The 17,486-nt window shown below is 40.2% G+C and overlaps 1 long non-coding RNA gene across 9 annotated transcripts; it reads right to left on the bottom strand.

The window, feature by feature from the left end:
• Positions 1-4,008: 4,008 nt before the first annotated feature.
• Positions 4,009-16,746, bottom strand: LOC118241400 (uncharacterized). 9 transcript variants are annotated; one of them, XR_014123072.1, is made up of 10 exons: positions 16,612-16,746; positions 13,652-13,809; positions 13,058-13,111; positions 12,706-12,758; positions 12,004-12,211; positions 10,975-11,153; positions 9,838-9,898; positions 9,438-9,470; positions 9,016-9,035; positions 4,009-8,577 (listed from the first exon to the last, which is right to left on the bottom strand). It is a non-coding gene; the product is annotated as an uncharacterized LOC118241400 (long non-coding RNA). The 9 variants fall into 9 exon arrangements; XR_014123074.1 differs by having other exon boundaries at positions 4,009-8,419; XR_014123071.1 differs by adding an exon at positions 11,519-11,565 and having other exon boundaries at positions 4,009-9,035; positions 9,838-11,153.
• Between the last annotated feature and the right edge of the window lie 740 nt (positions 16,747-17,486).

The raw sequence follows: 17,486 nt of genomic DNA, 5'->3' as shown, positions 1-17,486 counted from the left end.
AGAACACAGAACACAGAACACAGTCTAAGAGTAAAAGAATAGCAGTAAATGTGTATTAGCATTGCTGGTTACATAACAGTTGATAATTTACATTTTATATTAAATAAATGCCATGCAGAGGAGATAAAGATGCAAGACAGTAAGAATAAATAACAGCTGGATCAGTGGTAGTGTTCCTCTGTTAGAAGAAGGAACCAAACACAGGTTCCTCATCATATGAAAACTGTATTCAACTATTAAGTGAGCTATCTATGAGTAAGCTATCTAGGTGTCCTTTATAGCAGTCCACAGCCAGATTCCATTGAGAACTTCTAACCTCACTACAGAGTGTAATTAATGACTAGTGGGATTTCATAAATTTGCATATGACATATTTATTAATTATTCGATATTACCTTTTAGCACACAGATCTCTATATAACAATAGAAAAGAGAAGATAAAAATGGATATAACAAACTTATTCTCAGCTTATTCCTTTCATAAACCTAAAATTCCCAAACCAACAAAATCCCACATAATCATACTAATTACACCAGAACACAAAAATAAAATACATGTCAGGCCTGATTCAAACACAATGGCCACTTCACTCTAATGAGCACAAAAAATGACAAAGATTTTCCCTCCCATGGTCAGTCCTTTTGGTACAAACGTGAATCTCTCCTCAATCTGAGATAGTGTAGTATCTGTAACATGCTATCCCTCGGCGGGCTAGTAACACTCACTCTGAGCCCCTCAGAGACCCAGGACGTTATCCATCTTAAATGCCAAATGACACTCACTCACTCACTATCTCTCTCTCTCTCTCTCTCTCTCTCTCTCTGGATGGATGATATAGTAAATGATAAAGTAACAGTCTTGACAACTGCAGTATAAGCAGGTTATCTTCTTCCATTTGGGATGTTATAACTTGTAGCCTACTAGTCTAATACGCTACTTTAGTACACTAAGTGAAAAGAAAATAAAGCTTCACTTAGTGTCACGATTGGCCACCCTCCTGGCGTCCCCGTTTCCATGGTTTCCCTGTCGTCTCTTTGTTTTCCTTTACTTCCTTGTTGTTATTCCATTCCTTAGTTTCGTTTTCTCCGCCCCTCATGATTTACACCTGTGTCTTGTTTAGCGTCCATTAGATCATGTATTTAAGCCCTGTGTTTTGTTTCCCACGTTGTCGGTTATTTTGGTTCATCTAGTTGGTTGTAGGTTTGGTGAACCATGTCTGTCTGGTGTGTCCTTCGATTCATTCAGTATGTGAGGTTCTTGCTGTTTTGTGCCCTAACCTTCATTATCTTTATTATCCTGGTTCAACTATGTTTATTTATGTTTGTTTGTTAATAAACTCCCTCTGCACTTGCGTCCATCCCCTCGCCTCACTTCATGCTTTACCGTTATGCTTAGACACTTCTCACAACACACCCATAAGCCAGTTAGACACAAAAGAGTATTATGCATACTTGATCTGAAAAGAATTATGATTCTTGATCTGAAAACCCAAATCACCACTGTACTCTAGTACATTTAGTAATAAGTGGCAACTTGGCAGAGGTGGGGCCACAGTGGTTGGTCGAGCAGCCTTCCGATTACAAATACAAGTCAAGTACCTTAACCACTGAGCTACCACTCAGTGGTGTGGTGTGTGGTTTGAGAGGATGTGCTGGAGGTTATGAACGACAGTCTCACAAAAGGGAGCACTCATTATTTGTGGGTATAATTACACACAGAAGAAGAAAGCACAATGTCAACTTCTGAATTTCATTTTATGGCAATCTAAGATGGCAGTGTGGATCAGTAGGAAGTGTTTAATTGAGGCTCAGAGAGAAAGTAGTATTGTAAATGTGTTTAAAAGATTGGTGAAGAGTCGTATAGTGTTAGATTTTAAGTTTTATTCTGCTATGAATGATATGACTACTTTTGGAAATATTTGGGGTTACAATGATGTTTTGTGCTCTGTGACAGATGAGGAAGTGGGTTTTGGTGTTTTTTTAATTTAAATGTTCTTTTTCCTTTTTGAAATTGTATGCTGTGTTTGAATGTGTACGAATATCATAATTGATTATTAAACTTTATTGAGAAATCTGAGAATGTCTCTCTGTCCTTCTCCGTCTGGGTCCCTGTAGGGCGCTCGCGCTCTCTCTCTCTCTCTCTCTCTCTCTCTCTCTCTCTCTCTCTCTCTCTCTCCCATCTGGAGTCAAGGTCTCGGAGAGGGAGAGAGAGAGAGAGAGAGAGAGAGAGAGAGAGAGAGAGAGAGAGAGAGAGAGGGAGGCGACCCAGACTCCAGATTGAGGGAGAGACAGTGGAACAGAGAGAGGGATGGGCGCACAGGCACCCAGACTCCGGATGGAAAGAGAAAAATGGAGGGAGAGAGAGATGGAGGGCCGCATGGCGACCAAGACTCCAGATGGAGTGAGAGAGAGAAATAGAGGGAGAGAGAGAAAGAGGGTGAGCCGCATGGGGACCCAAACTCCAGATGGAAAGAGAGAGAGAAAGAGAGAGAGAGAATAAGTAAGAAAATGTAAGTTCAAGTAAAAAAATGCAGCAATCATAAATTCTCCAACCCCAAACAACTTCAAAACACTCAACTGAATTTCCCTTAGAAACCTATATAAGGAAAAACAGGAAATTATTTTTCCCTCCAAAACAACATGGAAGCTTCTCCACAAAAAAAAATTCACAGGTAAGTAATTTTTCTCTTAACCTGTTTTACTTACTTCATTAAAATATACAAACGTTCCTGGCCAGATAAACATTATACTTAAGCTCTAGTAATATATTATAAGAACAATATTTAATCTCAAATACTTACACATATTTCTCTTCCTCTGCAGGTCCTCACTAAATAACACTATTTCCATGTTAACCATCACTTAATAAATCACATCATCAACAAAGTTTTACCAAACAATTCCTGTGTATTAATTTACATGCACACATATATACACACACAGCACATGTGTATCTCCAACACAGTCCATATGTACACACTGTGGTGGAGGGTAACTGTCACAAGACTTTACACTCATACTGTGTACAACATCTGTATCTCTGTCACTCCAACACTCAGAAAACAGAATGAGAAACCTTTCACAGTTTCCAAAGATTTCCACCTGATTGGAAAGATTTCTGTAGATTTGTACAGAGTTTAACACAGTGAGGTTATGATTCCACAGCATGTGTAAGTTGTAGAACAGTATTTATGACATATGTACAGAAATCAATTGCAGCTCAGTCCTTTATTGGAGCATCATTTATTGTGTGTTGTGTGCATATGTGTGTGTGTGTGTGTGTGTGTGTGTGTGTGTGTGTGTGTGTGTGTGTGTGTGTGTGTGTGTGGTGTCCTTTGTTGGAGCATCAGAGGGCTGGTTTACAGATTGTCATTTATACTGTGTGTGAGTGTCAGAGAGAGAGAGAGAGAGAGAGAGAGAGAGAGACAGAGAGAGAGAGAGAGAGAGAGACAGGTGTATTGTGTGTGGGAATGAAGAAAGAGTGTGTGAGAGGTTGCGTGTGTGAAAGAGGTGTGTATGTGAAAGAGAGGTGTACAGTGCATGTTTGTGTGTGTGTTTGTGAGAGAGAAAGAGAGAGGTGGATTGTGTGTGTGTGTTTGTGTGTGAAAGAGGTGTGTTCATGTGAGTGTTGTGTGCGCGAGACAAAGTGAGAGATATAGAGTGTGTGACAGAGAGAGATGTGTAGCGTGTATGTGTGAGAAAGAGAAATGTAGTGTGTGTAAGAGTATTTGTGTGAGAGAAAGCGAAAGGTGTAGAGTGTGTCAATGTGTGTGTGTGTGTGTGTGTGTGTGTGTGTGTGTGTGTGTGTACGAAAGTGTACCTGTTAAACATTTTAATAAATTGTCAGTAACAGTTGATAAGGTTAATTGGGGCACGACCCTGATTAACAGGGACATTTTTTTATGAATTTTAAATAGTTTATTAGTGATTAATAATTCAGTCTCGAATCACGAGAGTCGCCAATCTGATATGTCATTATTGCGGGCGTCTACCAAACATTATAATATCACTCTGGGCTCGCAGACGTTATAACCAAAGTATGTTTATTGAATAAGCAGAGATAAGAAAAACAATCATTGACTAGGATTCTATTAATGACCAGGAGTGTCTAGTTCACTAGACTCACTATAACTATCATAACCATGTGAAAATGATCACTGATGATTTGTGGTGAATAAAAGTAGCTAACTAGGCTAATAACGAAAAAAGAAAAGTGAAACTGTGTTAAGCAACCTGTGGGAATGCCCAACCAGCAATCTACTACTATCTAATCAACCAAACAAGACCAACGAATTAAACTTATTAATCAAACAAGAGTCGTGGTGAGAGAACACGAGTGAAGTGCAATAGATGTGTCAGGGGGAAAAGGGGAAACCAAGCAGCTGAAGGGGGAACTAATTCTAGGAGTGAGGAGGTTGTATCACAGGTGAGAGGAAAGAGTTAACTAATCTAATCTGATGTATAAACAAAAAAGTTACTAAAGTTACAACCGGTAACATAAAAAGGGAAATGCCTGTTCTCACGACTCACTGGTGCTCGACCACGTAAAACCGTCTTGGTGGCACAGAGAGAGAGAACCAGCTTTCTACTCCCATATACACTGCACACATTGAACATCTACCTGCGTTGGTGTGTCCATTTTATTTTTTCTGTGTGCTTCCTCAAATATTTTAACTGTTTGTGTACATCTGTAACGGTGAGTGGTAAGGAGGCGGACGCATGTGCGGAGAAGAGCAAGCTTTATTAAGGGCAAATCCAGAGTCGTAGTCGTTAGGATAGGCCAGGGTCATAGAGCCAACACGGAGATTTACGGGGATACATTATAAACCAAAACACATGAAGGCAAACAAGGGAAGCAGGCTGTAACAGAGGCTTGGAAACACGAAGGCTAAGACAAACAGTCAGACTAGGATACACAGAGTACAAACTTATAGATACAGATATGGGCTTTCAAAAATATCCAAACATTCAAACATCCAATACAACCACATTTAATAAACAGCCAAGACACAGAGAGTAAGACGGTTTAAATCAGGAACTTAACAAGACTAGAAACAAGGAACAGGTGTGGAAAACAGATGAGGGGCAGAGAAAACGAAACCAAGAAATGGAACAACTAGGAAGTAAAAGAAAACAGACACGATTGGGAAACCACGGAGACAGTGATGCCAGGAGGGTGGACAAACGTGACAACATCCAAAAGCCAACATGAAACACACTGCTGATATGATCTACAGAGTCATACACAAGTTTCAGACTCTCTCTCCTGGCACCCCAAACTTCATAATGGGAGATTTTAATCATTGTAATATGAGAGAGACTCTCAAAGATGTCCAGCAGTACATTACCTGCCCTACAAGAGGAAATAAAATCCTGGACCATGGTCATGCGTCTATAAATATGCCAATAGAGCATCCAGGAACCCTCACTGGCTGTATGTGACCACCACACTGTTCATCTGGTCCCAGTATATAGACCAATTTTAAAGAGGGAGGAAACACAGTCTAAAATGGTTCAGGCCTGGATTGACGATGCAGTGAAGTGTCTGCAGAATTGTTTTGATCGCACAAACTGGTCAGTTAGGCTTAACAGTTTTAATGGTGATAGGGAGAGACACCAGACCAGTTAGATTTAATGGTTTTAATAGTGATATGGAACTGCCTGAGGCACTTAATGCTTTTATTTGAGATTTAAACAGTCTCACTCTCTTCAGGTAAATAGAGTGTTCAGATATATACAAGTACACAGTAAAAACGAAACAATGTTCCCGGACCATGGTGCAGCATTTAATCTTGTGTGTAGATGCGTGTGAGCTCACACTGGACCCCAACACAGCACACACACTTCTCTCTCTGTCTGAGGGGAACAGAAAGGTGACGCGTGTGGGGTGGGAGCAGTCATATCCTGATCATCCAGCGAGATTTGATTACTTGTATCAGGTTCTCTGTAGAGAGAGTCTGACTGGACGCTGTTACTGGGAGGTGGAGTGGAGTGAAGATGCTGCTCTAGCAGTGACATAAAGGAATCAGCAGGAAAGGAGTCACAGATGACTGTGTGTTTGGATTCAATGTAAAGTCCTGGAGTCTGTACTGCTATGACAACAGTTACACTGTCTGGCACAATAAGAAGAGAACTGACATCTCTGCTCCCCCCTCCAGCTCCAACAGAGTAGGAGTGTATCTGGACTGGCCTGCCAGCACTCTGTCCTTCTACAGTGTCTCCTCTCACACACTTACACACATTCTACCCCACATTCACTGAGTCCCTCTATGCAGGGTTTAGATTTTGGTGGTCTCATTCCTCAGTGTGTGTGAGAGAGCTAGGATAGTCTCCTGTGTCATGGAGCAACACCAGAGTCTGCAGGGAAACATATACTCCTCTACACACACAACTGGTGAACATCATAATACACACATGCTTGCTGAGTATAAAACACATACACACACACACACACACACGTTACATCTCTCGCAGTATACACTACCTCACGAACACACACCCACACACACACACAATGCAATCATAACCTCACTGTGTTAAACTCGCTGTACAAATCTACACATTAAACATGGAACTCTTTGGAAACTGGGAAAAGTTTTTCATTTTGTTTTCTGTGTGCTGGACTGATACAGGTGCAGATGTTGTACACAGTATGAGTGTAATGCCTAAAGGATTTTTACAATAAAATACTGTCAACACTCAAAATCTCATACCATAACACCAAAACAGCACACACTGCTGAAACTGGTACCTCCACAGATAAATAAACCAAAAACAACTATCCAACAGCTAAATAACCCCTCAGCCTCAAGTTCGCCACAGCCAATTAGCCATCACCACAAATTACCCCACAGTCCCTCATTAACAACCAAATCAGCCAAATTGCCCTCAAAAAATTCCCCCACAGCTTAAAAACCCCTCAACAACAGTTACACCATTAACTAATAGCCCTCAATCACAACTACCCCAACAGGTAAATACCCACTCATCCTCAACCACCCCACAGCCATAGCAACACACTAGCAACCACTTGACACTCCATCGTAACCTCCTAGCAAGACCATAGCAACCAATTGGGAACCCATAGCAGTGACCAGAGATACCACAGCAACAACCTAGTGAGACCATATCAACCACTCTGTAATACCCTAACAACCACCTGGGATACCATAGGAAGCACCTATCAAGATCTATAGCAACCACCTAGCAAGACAATAGCAACCACTTGGGACTCCACAGCAACCACATAGCAACTACCTGGGAATGGCTCAATAGTATTTCAGGATTTCATTTTATATGTAAACTGCATTTGATATTTCACAGTATCAACATTAAAAAAACACTAAACAACCCCTCATCCTGAACTACCACTCAGCCATTTAACCCTCAACCAAATTTACCCCCACAACAAAATATCCCACAACATTTACCCTAGCAACTCCATAGCAACATCTTGGCAACATCCAAAACAACCATCTAGGGACTCCATAGCAACCACCTATCAAGACCATAGAAGCAAATTGGTAACACCTTAGCAACCACATTTATTATACTAATAGATAGTCCATGATTTAGGTCATATAAAAATAATAAACTGATTTTTAAATCTACCCTACATAAATGCTGTTTAAACATGATATTTTAGCTGTTGAGACATATTGTAGTCAGCTTTTAATCTAATGTCACCAAGTTGCCCCCTTTCATTACTGTAACGTCACGGAAGGGCGTGGAGCAGGACGCACAGACTTCTCACGGCTTGTGAAACATTTAATGACACAAAACATAAAGACGATGGTGGCACTCACAAATAACATTAACAACCAGCATAGACACACTTAACACTAATGACTTTAACATTAACACAAGCTAGTCAAACAAGGTTACTAATATCACATTTGGACGCTAACAAACAAACATCAACACACTACATCAACAACACACTGCACACTTTGACACGGGTTTATATACATTTAGACAAGACGAGGTGCAGGTGTGTGCAGGCGTGGCCATAAACACAGATCCTCCCGCTGCACGTGGCGGGCCAAACCACGTGACTCGCGGAGGCGAGCGTTCCATCACAGTTAGCAGTTACCCCCAGTGTTTCTATACTTGTCATTTGTCTTTTTTCTAATGTCACTGTGTAAGAGCCAAATAATTTCCCCACATTACGTCATCATTGTATAAGAGCCAAAATTCTTCACAGAAATGCTTGAGTCAAATTACTTCATTTAATTCATCTTACATTCAGACTGGCCACAGTTGCTCTGGTGGCTGAATACTGAAGGTTTTGCATTATCCCTGCACATGTACATTTAGATGGTAAAAAGTCATGACAGTTTTATGAAGTGTTTAAGATGGAAAAAAAGGCCAAGCCACAAATTTAATTCTTGACACTGAGATGACGTGAGGTAATCTGAAACTACAGAAATATAAATGTGGACATCAGTGTACATTTACAGCATTTGATGACTTACAGAAGTGCTTTGTAGTCTCTATCAAATACAGATGCTCAGGTGAAAATAGAGAGGTAAGTGTCAATAATACTCAGGCTAAAGTCCAGCATAGAGGGGAACTTGACTGTGGACCAAAATTTCATAATTATGTTATGCATTATCCGTTATGAATTAATATGTTCTTAGTGTGTTTACCCTTTTATTAGCAGCAAATACCCTGAGTATACATATGCATTAGGGATCCCTTGCATTACATGTGTTTAAACAGAATCCAATATGACATATGACCAGTTGTAAAAAGACTGCATTCTGAAGTTAACTGACTATGCATTCTGAAGTTAGGTGACTAACCAACATGTCTTGCACTGAGTACAGGTCAAGATCCATTGGTCTGTGCACAACAATGCTCATATGACAAAAGCATTTAAATTTCATATATGTATTGTTCATTTACATGTTTAAGTACACTGATATTTTCATATAATGAACAATCTCAGTAACTTCAGAACCACCCTAGTTATGCAGAAATGGAACCCCAGTTATGCAGAAACTTTCTACTCACTTTTAATGGAACTGGCAGACCTATGGACATACAAACACAAAAGAGAAATATTTAAACTTATGAAATGTCTAAAACAATACGTTTTATCTTGCAAACAATGTCTATTAACTAAATGATACTAAATGCTTGTAAACATTTTATGTGATTTCTTTCAACTCATATGACCCTGCTTTATATGAAGAGTGCATTTTGAACAGTTACTGAAAGAACGAGTGAGCTATCTGATGCTTCCATATACACCTATAAGTTAATTTATTACATCTTGATCTACTGACTGCAGGTGTAATGGCAACCTGCAAACAAGCATCAGAACAGAGACACATTCATTTCCATCATGTCATACTAAGGTCACTCCATACAGTACAAAATTAGGCCCACATGTCAATGTTATGAATTATGAATTTGTATCAAATTGCACTTACACAAACCGTCAAGTGTCTCACCAGCTGTTAAACCTGCAAGCAGTGTAACAAAAGACAAACAAAATAAGAAATTTGACAAAAAGTTACCTTAACAGGCTACAGTATCACTACTAACAGCTATAGCTAAATACTATAACAGTCACAGATTAATATGAAAGCTTCATCTTACTTTTAGGTGTCATGGTACGGCCCCTCCCACCTCAAGTCTGCGTGCGTGAGCGTGTCTGTGTGTTCGTATTGCCACGCCCTCTTGTGTTGTGCACCTGACCCTTGTTGTGTGTAGTTGTCATGAGTGTATATAAGTCTCGTTTCGTATCATCAAAGTTGTCGGTGTTTGATCCAAGTGTTAATACGTGTATGTTTAATGTGTAAATAAAACGTATGCTTATGTTCGACGTGCCTCGTCCCCGCATCCTGCTTTATCCTCGTCCGTCACAGAAACACCGACCTACCAAGGATGCCTGGGAAAGGCAAAAAGAAGAAGGAAAAGAAGGGAAGTCAATGCCCTCCCACAGCACGTGTAGTGAGGTCTCCCGTGGTCCTGGGCACCCTCCTGACTCCAGGTGCAGATCCAGGTACGGAAGCAAGGGAGGTGTACGGAACCCCCGGCGGGGGACCTGGACTAGTACAACGCCTTCCAGTACTCGGAGTCGGACTCTGTGGACTCATACTGTCCAGCGGAGAGGCCTTCCCTCATCCTGGCCTCGCTCCAAGGAACTACCGGGAGGGAGGAACCTGCTGAACAATTTTGGGGGGGCCCTGTGTATGGTCTGGGTTCGAACGGTGCAGAGTCCTATGGAGAACAGCCGGATCAGGAGGACCGCTACTGGGAGATGGAGTCTGCTGGGTTCCTACGATCCCTACCTGGACGATCATATGGGAGACAAAGATTATGGAGAGACAGAGGAGTGCAGCGACGTCTGTCTGCAGTCGGAAAGTTGTTCCGATTGTGAGGAGGAAACTTCTATGGAAGTAGAGTACCCTCATAGGGATCTTCTCTCCCACAGCGACACCAAAAGTTCACACAGCAAGGAGCCTCCAGCACCCAAGGCACCACCCAGGACACGCCGCCCAGGTGCGAGCTAGCGAACAGAGGCGGCTAGCAGGGAGGCACTGTTGTCAAATATGGACACTCCCCCGCTTGAGGCGAGGAGCTCTAGAGCGTATGCACCTACGCCGAAGCCTTGTACAGGCAAAAAGGCAGAGGCACCAGTACCAGAACTGGGACAGTGGCCGCTACCTAGGCTGGCGAGGGACACTTCCCACCAGGATGGTCAGTCTTTGACCCAGCCGACGACTGGGGGACTGGCTGGAGTTCCTCCCCCCTTCCCTGGGCTCTTGAATTTGTGTGGGGTCATTCATGTGCCTGTGCCTGTCATCGTGTCTGTCCCGATTACACTAAATGTACCAGTCGATTTGTTCCTCTTTGTGCCTGTTAGTGTGTGCGTCCCTGTCTGTCATCGTCTTGGTCCCTGTCTTTCCCCCGCTGCCCTGTTTGCGCTTGCCCGTGGCGGGTTGTCTGGTCCTTCAACGTCACCTTTTGGCGTTGGTCTCGGGGCCGCAGCCCGGTAGGCTGACGCGCCAGGAGTCACGCCCTTGAGGGGGGGCTCTGTCCCGGTATGGCCCCTCCTCCCTCAAGTCTGCGTGAGTGTGGGTGTCCTGCTTAGCCCTCGTCTGTCACATTAGGAAATATGAAGTTTAACGCTATCTGTGAACCTATGGAAAGAGAAACACACCATTATCTGAACGCAGTGATTATAAAAGCATAATATTAACAAAGGGCTGAGACATTGTTTCATTTACCCAGATACAAATAGGCTTTAGCTAGTTAATATTTTTGTATGCGTACTGTTATGTACCTGTCCAAGCTTATAACTGCATTTTACAGAGTTCAGATCATCAATGGTCAGTTTCTGAACACTACTAACCAGACATTTGTTTAGATTATAAACCATTTTCAACAAAGTGTTAGCACTGTCATGGCAGTGGCAGTGCTGTGAAACATCAGTAACAGTAGTGTTGCCGGGGTTTCATATGTGCCAGTGTCATTGGTAGGTTAAGAAAAATAAAATACTGCTGACCTGGGATCAGAAACGGACAAGTCATAATGTACTAGACGATGGTTAACCTAAACCGTGTATGGAAACAGACAGGATATAGTCTTTAACTGAACATCTACAAGCTGTATCTACAAGGTAGGTGTTTCTATTAATGTGGCTGGAGAGTGTATAGATTTTTGCTGGTTGGCCAGTGTAACTTGCAAAAACAAGCAATTTTGTGGAATACTCTCTTATGATTCAGCCAGTAGCTAATTAGGTCTCGTTTAAATATCTATCATATTGCTTTGCACTGGCACATGGAATAAGTAAATTATAGTTGTGTAGACATAAAATGATTGATAGCACATTCCTGAGTCAATTTGGACTTGTCCCAAAGGTACAGCTGCTGCTATACCTTGTAAGTTTATTTTGGCTAGCCCATAAAAATCTTTAGTTTCTTAATCCTTTTCCACCTGCACCTTTACAAACTTACAATTTAGGAAAAAAGAGAGAAAAAACTGACTTACCTTCATAGCTGTATGGGTAGTGGAACTAAACTGAATGTCTTCTTTGTTTTTTTCTAATATAGAGATGGCTGATTTCCAGGTCATCCGACAGGCTGATTTTGTGTAGTGCAACTTCTCTCCAGAGAGACACATGCGTGCTTTTTTCCTGGAAGCAGCCCAAGTGGTCGGGCTGAAACGGCCCCATCTTTTGGAGTTTTATGGTAGTCAACTTTAAAAAACAAATTAATAATAAAAAGACGAGGCTATTTAACATAATATTAATTGTTTTAATACATAATTAATAGACCACATCCAATTACATTCTCAAATACTGAAGATGCCATTGTATTAAAAGGCAAAATCAACATTTGCTGTGGTGCTTCCCTGACTCACAGTTTATGTAAGAAAGTGTATTGTTAGCCATATGATATTTGGAAATGATTTCATAGACAGTATTTATATAAATGTTCTTAGATACAATATATAAAATTCATTTACACTCTGCTATTGTGAGGACACCAATGGACAAGATTTAAACAGTCAATCGAGTTTAGAGTTTAAAAACAAACATTTGTGCAAGTATCATGTTTGTCATTTCAGTAATGGTTTGTTATGGTCGGTATAAGATGTGCAGATTAAGATTAAGGTTAAATTTATCTCTTATGACACTAAGGGTCATAGCATATATTTAATTAGGCTAATATTTTTACAAATAATACTTACACTGACAACCCTCCCTGAGAGTGCACACTAGTCTGCTTTCCAGTCAGGAAGGTCTTTATAGGTTGGGGAGGGAGGACAGACAGCATTGCGGCATTATACTTCCAGATCTGAAGATACTGTGACTGTGGATGGACTGAAATACATTTTAGAGCTGCCATATTTTTCTGATAAATTGTAACTATTGAAATAAGACAACCAATTCGATGACAATCATCATTTTTTTAAATGGGCCACTACAAAATGCTCCCCGTCAGAGCGAGCACAAGTAGCAACCCTGTTGGTGGACTTAACCAGCACACCTTCCACTAATTTGTATGTCTCTGCTCTCTCAGCTGTATATGTAGCCACTCACCTCACCCTCACAGGCGCTGGCCTGGAATATGGAGATGCCAGTTTGGAAAACATTCTAAGGGATCAAGAGAAACAAACCAAAATTAATGCTAAAATTGATGCCTAAACATTTTTTAAATCAGCATTAATGTACATTACTCAGGACTATGTTAATAACATGTGTTTGAAAATGGACTTTGATAAAAGGAGCTTCTTTGCAGTTAATCAGATAACTCTGTATCCCCAGCTAGTGAAGCTTAAGTGCTATTTAATTGTTGTTTGAAATATCAATCAGTCATTTTCAGTAGCACAGGTCATTGTACCGCAAATGTTAACTTCAGATGAAGTGGAAATGACTTCATTAACTTCATTCATTCATTCACCCACAACTGATAACCAAGATGTCTGAGAGAAAACTTGCACTGTGTCCGACACAGACAAGTTAACGAGCAGCTAGTTAGCTTGGTCTGTCAGTCTGGCCACTAACTTTGCCCATTAAATCTCACTTTTACAGTAAAGTCTGGACGTACCGAGATGGGGAATAAAAGCCATAGAAAGAAATTGAGCGCAACAAATTGAAGGGAAAATGTAAAAAAGGGAGCCTGGCTTCACTTACCAAATGCTGTAAGTCAGAAGTGTGGCAGGGTGCTGGGACAGCAACGGGAGAGCCAATAAAAATTGGAGAAGCACATTGGAACAGACCAATGGTGCTCTGCGGCGTTTTGGAGAATATTGGAACAGGCCAATGAGAGGACGCAAGCTCTCTGGAACACACTGGAACAGAAAATCAGGGTCAGTGGAATGAGTCAACATGTGGAGACGGACAGACCCACAAAAGATAAAGAAAATGAAAGCTAAACACGATAGAACCAACACACTGACAGAAACACAACTGGGAACAGGTTACAAGGCAACAACATGAAATGAAGAACACAGGCGACATGAACAGGAAACATGATAGGACCTTAGTATAAATGGAGGCTTAGTACAATGAACACAGGCTGAGTGAACAATAACCAGCGGCAAGACTGGAGAGACACTAGAAATATATACACGTGTTAACAAGGAATATACCCACGAGTTAACAAGGAACATATACACGAGTTAACAAGGAACAACTAGAAACAGGAGAAAACAGGCAGAACAACCAGACAAGGGGGAGTAACAGAAAAATCAAAACAAAGAAGCTCATGGAAAGAAAACCAAGTTGTAAAGCCAAAACAGAGCTTGACAGGATTGCTAAAGTGACCGAGATGACAGGGAGGTGACAACCGTGACAATGCAGAGTAATAATAATAATAATTACTCAGATATGCAGGAATATACAGTGCAATAATAATTACTCAAACATGCAGGAACATAGAGAGTAAAAGTTACTCAGGCCTACAGGAACATATAATTATTCAGTCATATAGGAAGAGTGTTCCAAAGTAGGACACTGAAGGCACTGACGTTTATACCTAAAATGTTTGTTGAGACATTTACTCTACAACACAGTGCTCCAATATTCCATCATCATCACCATCATCATCATCAGTCTTTTCACCCTCGTTGAAGCACACTGGGATGTGACGCAGCTTACATATGTAGTACAGACCTCATCCTGTATCTCATCATCATTACATATGTAGTACAGACCTCATCCTGTATCTCATCATTACATATGTAGTACAGACCTCATCCTGTATCTCATCATTACATATGTAGTACAGACCTCATCCTGTATCTCATCATCATTACATATGTAGTACAGACCTCATCCTGTATCTCATCATCATTACATATGTAGTACAGACCTCATCCTGTATCTCATCATTACATATGTAGTACAGACCTCATCCTGTATCTCATCATTACATATGTAGTACAGACCTCATCCTGTATCTCATCATTACATATGTAGTACAGACCTCATCCTGTATCTCATCATTACATATGTAGTACAGACCACATCCTGTATCTCATCACTACATATGTAGTACAGACCTCATCCTGTATCTCATTACATATGTAGTACAGACCTCATCCTGTATCTCATCATTACATATGTAGTACAGACCTCATCCTGTATCTCATCATTACATATGTAGTACAGACCTCATCCTGTATCTCATCATCATTACATATGTAGTACAGACCTCATCCTGTATCTCATCATTACATATGTAGTACGTATTAATACTACTATATAGTAGTATTTATTTAGGTAGTTTGTTAGTTATCTATGTATTTATTTCCAGCTTTTAAAACTGTTCTGTTGCATCGAAAAGCATGGCATTTGTTGTTTCAATAAAAGCAACTAATAAAACTAAATGGACTGTTGTGCATGTCATTAAAATCTTATTGCTGATTTGGGTACATACATCCAGGGTTTGGCAGAATACTTTGATGGTTGAATAATGTGATGTATTCTATTACAATACATAAAACAGTAATTTATTCAGAATACATTTAGAATGCATCCAGAACACATCTTACTAAGTCACATTTAAGAGCAAAAATATTTTATATATTTTAAATTGAAGTTCTAAATTGTGAACAGCTTATCATTAAACAAAACTGATAAAATGCCATCAATTTATGACTTTAGAAATTAAAGAATTATAAATAATTATTATTATTATAATAGTGCTTTTATAAAATACTCTACCTTATTTGATGGTAAAAGTTAAAAGTGTTCAAGCTTCAAAACGCTTTTTCTATTTCCGACTCTGTGGTCACTGTAGAATGAATCAAGCACGAGCACAAATCCATTGGTTTCATTTTTGAAGCGCGAGGTTCAAGTGTGACATTTAGCGGTGAGTTTAAAAGTGTTTGTATGTCGATGTACTTCTGATTACCGTCCAAATATGCGCGCTAGCTGTCAGAAAGTCTGATTTATGAACGCAACTAGGCAACTGCATAGATAATAAGTTAATATGTAATATTTAGTGCAGCTGTTTTAAAGTTTGCATGTCTGCTAAGAACTCTGATTGGTCTCGCGGACTGTTGAACGGGTTCATGTGTTCATTTAGGGACTTTAGCTCGTGCACTGAGCGATAGTAGCTGTGCGCTTTGTTCCCTCCGCGTGCTGTTCTGCCTTCTTATGCTGCAGTTCAGTAGATGGACTGTGTGTCTCCTGCGTGCAGTTACCTCAGTAAATGCGTTTGGTAGGAGATCATGTCCATGTGGCGTACAAACCTTTATTGCTATTAAATAATAATAATAATAATAATAATAATAATAATAATAATAATAATAATAATAATAATAATAATAATATTCAAAAACACTATCGCACTCTGTGATTAGCCAGTGGGTTTCACTGCCTCTATTTTTTATCACACATTTTTCTCCACAATAATATTTGCGAGGTCGTTAGATAAACAGCCCAAGTACGAATGTTGCTACATAAACTCAGTGGTCACTTTATTAAGAACACCTGCCTTGCACCTACAGTAACTGTCTAGTTTAGTACATACTGTAACGCTTGGAGTTAGTCCTGTTTAAATTATACTCCAACCCAGATGAGCAGATCTTTGGAACTGGTAGAGAGAAGCCTGTGAAACACGTGGAGGAGATGCGGACCAGAATCACTCAGTTTAGTAGTAAACTTGCTGGTTTATTCACCACGTGCCACAGGCTGGCTCCTGGAGTATTGTAGACAGCTCATACATGAGTTGTAAAAACATCCACAGCTCATAACGCGTTACTAAAGAAGTAAATAACGATAAATAAAGAGCTGGGTCCGGCAACGTCCGTCACGCACAGTACAAAACCAACTCTTCCGCGTGGCCTACTGTATAACTACAGTGTCTGTCTCACTCATAGACCCCATTCATAGTCAGCTGGCTAAGGTAGCATGAACACAGTGATCCTTTACTAATAATGTCGTAACCTTTTTTTCAGAACACTGAGAAGGGATAGGTTGCTAATGGCCCGCCCCCAGAGTGACAAAATTAATCAATTTCATTGGACAGATTTCCTGTCACTTTGCTAATAGACTTGCATTTCAGAACCATTTAATTAAAAGCTCACCAGAATGGTCATGTAGACACAGACATAGAAGGCACAGATGTCCCTGCAGTCGTACGAATGAGCAGTATCAGTCAGTTCTGCTCTTACATAGAAATGCATATTTGAGTAACCAAGAATATTTAAGTAGTCTGAGTGAATGGTTGATTATTTTTAGTTTTACTGTATTTATAGAGAGAGCATGATACCAGTTTTTCTCTACTGATCTGATACTGATGTCTTGCATTTGATTGTCGCCTGATGTAAATACCAATCTGATATTTTTTCATTAAAAGCCACTGTGGTTCAGTTGTGTAGGGGATTATTTAGTGTGGGATGTATTTTATATATGTATAATTATATATTATATATAGATACTTGCGCTGTAACATGCATGGATATGACAGATAAAATAAATAACATTCTAAATAATAAATATTGTTTACAAGTTGATATTT

Source organism: Electrophorus electricus, chromosome 1 (assembly GCF_041902795.1).
Source record: "Electrophorus electricus isolate QZ-2024a chromosome 1, ASM4190279v1, whole genome shotgun sequence".
In the NCBI taxonomy this organism is placed as follows: domain Eukaryota; kingdom Metazoa; phylum Chordata; class Actinopteri; order Gymnotiformes; family Gymnotidae; genus Electrophorus; species Electrophorus electricus.
The sequence above is the reverse complement of the archived record's forward strand: the minus strand, read 5'-3'. Positions and strand labels throughout refer to the sequence as shown.